This window comes from Tupaia chinensis, unplaced genomic scaffold (genome assembly GCF_000334495.1).
Source record: "Tupaia chinensis unplaced genomic scaffold, TupChi_1.0 Scaffold146625_1, whole genome shotgun sequence".
NCBI lineage: Eukaryota > Metazoa > Chordata > Mammalia > Scandentia > Tupaiidae > Tupaia > Tupaia belangeri.
Window position 1 is genome coordinate 444,113 of NW_006206481.1, and position 6,495 is coordinate 450,607.

Below are 6,495 nucleotides of genomic sequence, written 5' to 3' on the forward strand. Positions count from 1 at the left end.
CTGGTTTTTTTTTTTTTTTTTTGAGAGAGGTTTTTGCTATAGGGTGTGTGTGCTCACCAGAAAGACAGAGAAAGACAGAAAGATAGAAAGCGAGTAATCACCCAGGGAGGATGGCCACGCCGCAATCCCTTCTCCTCCATTCTCCTCTCGGGATCTTGGGCACGCACATACACACATACACGCGCCCAGCATGAGTTTAAGCTACCGGGTCCAGGACTCAAACCATGGTTGACTACATGGGAGTCCAGCGACATAGCCATTATGCCAAGTGCTGGACCTGAATATTTTTCCCCTCCTAAACTCATATAGGAATTTAATCCTCAGTGTACCCGTGTTAGAGAGTGAGGCAGAATAAGAGGTGAGGAAGGTGTTGTATACTGTGATTTTTCTGCTTCCTGCCTCTTCTGTAAACAATATTCTGTGTCTTCCTACTTGGATTCAAATGTGAAATCAGTCTTTATCTCAAATTCCATAAAAATTTTATTTAAAGGAACTATTTGTGGATGTGGACTTCATTAAAGATTTAGGCTTCCTTTTTTTTTTTTTTTTAAAAAAAAAGGATAATTAGTTTGTGAGGGCTCTGCCCTCAAGAATGGATTCACCCATTCATGATCAATGGATTAATGCATTATGGTGAGAATGACCCTCTCACTGTTTGACACATGTTTACTCTGTCTCACCATGTAATTCTTCCCATCATATTATGACATAAGGAAGGCCCTATCTAAATATTAATACTTTAATATTGGACTTCCTAGTCTCCAAAACTATGAGCTAAATCAACCCTTATTTTTTATAAATTATCCAGGTCAAATATTTAATATAACAACAGAAAATGAATAAAGACAATGACTTGATGTTTCTTCTAGGATATCAGGAAGATTTATTTATTTGACCCCAGATAGTAGTTATAATTTTATAATTTTTCACTCATTATATACTTTATTATTTTTAATGCAGAGGGAATTTACATTTTTTTCCCAGAGGAAGTGTCAACTCACCAGAGTGAGATAGAGAGAGAGAGAGGGAGAAGGGAAGAATAGTGTGCACAGAAGAGGCAGGAAGCAGCACCTCTCTCCCTTGTGTGGAATGGTCTTACCACAATCCATCTGTCCATCCTTTGGGGATTTGGGGCATACATGCACATGTGCCTGGTATGTTTCTCAAGCTACTGGGTCCAGATCTTGAACCATGGGTTTGGCCATGTGGAACCTGGCTGCCTTAACCACCAGGTCACAGAGCCAGCCCAATATTTTCTTTTGTTCATGATTAGATGGAACATTGTCCTGGTTGTAGAAAATTCAGTTTCATTTCCCACTTTGTCTTGGAAATGCATATGGATTATTGGAGGGCTTAGTAGGTGTTCAAGATGATGTCCAGTTTTGATTTCCTTGAAATAGAACCTTAAAAGGGGCATAAATGGATCCCAAAAACCTTTGAAAGATACTTGAGCATGACAGAGAGAAGAAGGTGGAAGAAAGTCAAATAAACTTGGTATAAGGGATGTGGGATCCACTGACTTCTTGTACTCTCATTCTTTGGCTTAGCTAGTAATTTCAAAACTAAAACTAAAACTTCTTCCCACGTGCTTTCAGTGTCATTTAAACTGCCCTTATGACAATACTTGTCACACTCTCATGACTCCCTGGTTGAATCATTGATTGATTAATGACATGTTTCAGACTTTTGCCTCGTAGTTCCTGGTTAATTTCCAAGGTATAATCTCTAGTAAGGAAAAGTACATCTCTTTGATAACTAAGGGGATAAGAAAGATAAGAAAGGAGACCGTTGTGCTGGCACAATACCTTAATGGTTAAGGGAGCTGGATTTCACTGGCCAACTACAGTTCAAGTCTTGACCCTAGAGGCTTAAAAAATACTCTTGGGAACTTATTTGTGCCCTAAATCCTGATGAAATAGAGGAGAGATTGAGGCATGACCATGTCCCATTGGGGGTGCTTTCTTCCTCTCTTTGTCTTTGTGTTTCTCTTTGGTGAGTGCAGGTGCCCTTTGGCAATTAAAACAAGAAACAAAGGAAAAATGGAGACCATTGCCTATATTCTTTCCTTCCTCCTGCGGATGCCAGCCTGGCCCACTTTCCAGTCTCTTCCCTCCACTGCCAAGCAAGGGATCTTCCTACTAGGGTCTCCACAGAGTAGAACTCAGTCCTAGCTGGGTGTCTTGTTCTTCATGGCTATGTGATGCCAGAATGAAAAACGTGAATCCAGCATGAAAAAACATTCAAAAATTTAAGGACAAAAGTCACACAAATTGTAAGTAACTTTTATTAAGTCCTATGTCACAGGGGTCCCCAACTCTTGGGCCATAGATCATTATTGGTCCATAGCTTGTTAGGAACCAGGCTGAAAAGCAGGAGGGGTGTGGCAGGGGAGCGAGTAAAACTTCATCTCTGTTTACCGCCACTCCCCATGACTAGCCTTCCCACCTGATCTCCACCTCCTGTCAGATCAAAGGTGGTGTTGGATTCTCATGGGAGCGTGAACTCTATTGTGAACTCCTCATCAAGGGATCTAGGTTGCACACTCATAAACCATCCTCTCCCATCCCACCCCCAGTCTATAGAAAAATTGTCTTCCACAGAACTGGTCCCTGGTGCCAAAATGGTTGGGGACCACAGTGACCAAACTTAAATGGGTCATCTTGGAAGTTGGGACTTCATCACCACCATGATCATCATTATTTTAAAGTTTATTTTTTTTCCTTTCAGAGCAACAGAGGGACAGCATTCCAACAGAGTCTTGAAACCATAATTTCCTTCCCAGCTGCAAACAGCCCCAGATTATAGGCACGCATGTGTCCGGTGTACTCAGGGAGGTCTCCTAACGCAAACTGGAATCTTCCCTCATGGATTAGCCTCACTGGGCTGACCTGTTTTACTGTGGTAGCACCATCCATTCCTGACCATTATAATTTAATAAAATTATTCAGTGGAAGTAAGATTTTTTCAACTCTGCCAGTAGATAACTGCTAAGGCATACTCTGTTGTGGGACAGAAATTGTCCCCACCCAGAAGTCATCCCTTCCAGAAGGAGTGAGAGGAAACACAGTTATAGAGGCCTCCATTGGTGCATCATGTTCATAAGGAGCATACCAGAAATTGTTCATGGAGATGAACAATTTTAAAATGTGTATATGTATATATACTTCAGAGCATTCTAATCTGAAGGACCAGAAAGAACAACATGTAGCGCTGGCCCATAGCTTAGTGAGTGGGGAAACTAGATTTTATATGGTCAACTGAGGTTCCAGTCTCAGCCCTGGCAGCACTAGAAACATGCTGGGTGTGTGTGCACTTGGGCTCAAAATTCTGACAGGATGGAGAAATGGGGGAGAGGATGCTCTCTCCCTTTCTCCTTCTCTTTCTCTCTTTGGCCAGCATACTCATGCTCTGGCTGTTAAAAAAAGAGAGATAAAGAGATGAAAAACTCTAAAAAGAAAATATCTAAATAGGGATGAGCCTATGTAGGAATAGGGGAGGGCTGGGTTGGGTGGAGGTTGTGAGGGTAGATATTAGAGAGTAATTCCTCTGCCCAAACAAAAACTCCCAGGAAGAGTGACCCTCACACCTTCAACACTGCCCCTCTTCTGTACTCTACATCAGCCCTATGAAAAAGGAAGCAACTTCCTGAGGTTAAAGGTGATAGAGTAGAGCTTAAATCCCTCCCTTGGCTATAGTGCCTTTTGAGAACTCCTCGGATCTTGGAAGTACGTGTGTGTGAAAATGTATTAGCTGTAGAGATGGTTTGTGACCCTCCAAAGGGCTATGGTATATAAACAGCTCTCACAGTGTACAGCTGTCACCCCTTACCTATCGTAGTTTGCTTTTAGCAGTTTTAGTTACCCGTGGTCAATGGTGGTCTGAAACTGTTAAATGAAAAATTCTAGAAAAAAACCAATTCATAGTTTTAAGTTGTGCACCATTTTAAGTAGTGCGGTGCGCCATTCCTTTGTCCAGTGTGTATGCACGATATATGCCACCCGTTTGTCACTGAGCAGTCATCTCGCTTATCGGTTAGAAAAGACACAGCACATACACTGTCTGTGGTTTCGGGCACCCACCAGAGGTCTCGGAATGGATCCCTCACAGGTAAGGGGTCTACTGCATCTGTTGTATTAAAATTCGATGGGGAGGAGAGTGAGTGTGTGTGGGGATATCTAAAAAGTCTTCTTAATGGGGTTCGATAACACAGAACGGTTGAGAAGCACTGGGCCAATCATCGCACTTCGTGGGCAGCACATTTTCTTCCACGAACGTTATTTCAAACAGCTCCTCTGTGAAATCACCCACCTCCTGCTGCAGATTTAGAAGCTGGCATTCCAAGTTCTCAACATGGCTCCCTAAGGAGTGTGAGAAACGTAATTCTTCTACAAATAGATAGTAACTGGGAGTCAAAGTTTGATTTAATTCTTTAATGAGGGAATCAGCAGGGAGACGAAAGTGCTGGTTCAAGGAGCATTTGAAGGAGAGAGGTTTGTCTAGCCTTTTGGGAACCCAGTGTCACATCAGATTGCCTGGTTCGGTACATGATGTTAACCTGCCGGAGTGCGGAGAAACCAAGATGGCTTTGGAGTCTGCTTTTCTACCAGGTGGCCCAGTCAAAACAGTCTTGGCTTCTGCAGGTTAACTTACCTTACAAGGCTAAAAACTACCTGTCATTTTCTCTTAGGTTGGTCGTGACAGCCTCTGGGGTGTCCGGTGAGGATCAAGCAGGTTTATTAGGAAATGTCCTGTCATGTCACAGAACACGAAGCAGTTACCAGGCTGCCCTCCCTCTGTAGGCTTGGTGCACAGTTCTTTAACTAAGACATTTCTTATTGCTCCATTCATTATTACTTTTCTTCTGATTATTGCTGAACACTTCTGGACTGGGGTTTCCTGATCAGTGGCCTTCTAATGGCAACCACCCTCCCCAATGGAAAATAATCTGAATTTGCACATATCTATACCTTGCAAACTAATATTTATTATGTGCTAGGCATTGTTCTAAATGTTAAATTTCACTTAATTTATGCAATAATACCATGAGGTATGTATATTGGTTAGGGTCCTCCAGAGAAACAAAACCAATAGAAAGAAAAATATCTATGTCTGTATAGATATATAGTCTCACACACACACACACACAAACACACACAAACACACAGGCGTGAGAGCAAGATCTAAAAGTTCATGGAAAATGTGTACTATGAGAAAAGTAGGCATGAATTTCCAGTTTTTTGCACTAAAATAAACTCATACTTTGATTCCATTTTTCCATGCATTATTTAAATCCATTCCTATCTACCATCTATATATCTTATATGTGTGTGTGTATATATGTGTATATACATACATATATATATATATACATATATATATACACATATATACACACACATATATATGGTGTATATATATATATATATATAAAATAAGGAATGTGTGTATATATACACACACAAATATGGAATGGACACACAGACTGTAGAGACTAGTCAGTCCGAATCTGCAGAATGGGCTAGCAGGCTTGAGACAGAGGAAAAACCAATGGTGAATACAAAGTCCACAGGCAGTTTTTAGGAGGATTTTCTTCTTGCTTGGGAGAGGGCTGATCTTTCTGTTCTGTTCAGACCATCACTTGATTGGATAAGGCCCACTACTTTAGGGAGAATAATCTGTTTTGTTCAGTCCACCGATTAAATTGTCAATTTCGTTTACCAACACCCTTGAAGAAACACACAGACTACTGGGCATCCTGTGGCCTAGGCAAGCTGAGACATAAAATTAATTATCATAGTACATATTATTAAAATTTCTTTTTTTTTTTTTTGAAGGTTTTTGCCATAGAGTGCATGTGTTTGCCAGAGAGAGACAGTGAGAGAGAAAGTGAAAAATCACCCCCCAGGAGGAAGGGTCATGCCACAATCCCTTCTCCTCCCTTCTCCTGGGGTTTTGGGCATGCACACACATGTGCTCAATGTGATTTTCAAGCTGCCAGGTCTGGGTCTCAAGCTGCAGTTGGACATATGGGAGTCCAGTGCCTTAACCACTATGCCACCTGCTAGCCCCTAAAATTCTGTTTTTCTTCAGAGGAAACTGAGCCTTAGAGTAAGAAAGTAACAAGCCCAAGGTCACACAGCCAGTAATTTGAAGCTCCAACTCCCTACTGTCTGCCTTTGAAAGGGACACCACAACTGTCCTATAGGTTCAAATCTTTCCAGTTTTCTTTAGGACTTTGAGCCCTTCACCCTTCTCAGACTGTATCAGCCTCCAAACTTAGTGACCTTTCTCTCAAAACGTCTCTCAACACTCATGTGTTCTTTCTATTCCCTCATCACTCCCTGGTTCTACCCACTGACTGGAGGCCCGTTTCTGTGGCTGAACTCAACACCCTGTACCTTCTGGCCCACCTTGTGGCTTTCAGTTCTTCTTCGCTCCTCCTCAGCTTACCCGTAGGGCCCACTGAGATAAAGCCATCGACTCTGCTCAGCTGAT

General features: G+C 41.9%; 1 pseudogene; it reads right to left on the minus strand.

Annotated features, from left to right (window-relative positions):
* Nucleotides 1–4,188: 4,188 nt before the first annotated feature.
* LOC102497140 (nucleophosmin pseudogene) overlaps nt 4,189–6,495 on the minus strand; it is a 6,655-nt pseudogene continuing 4,348 nt past the window's right edge.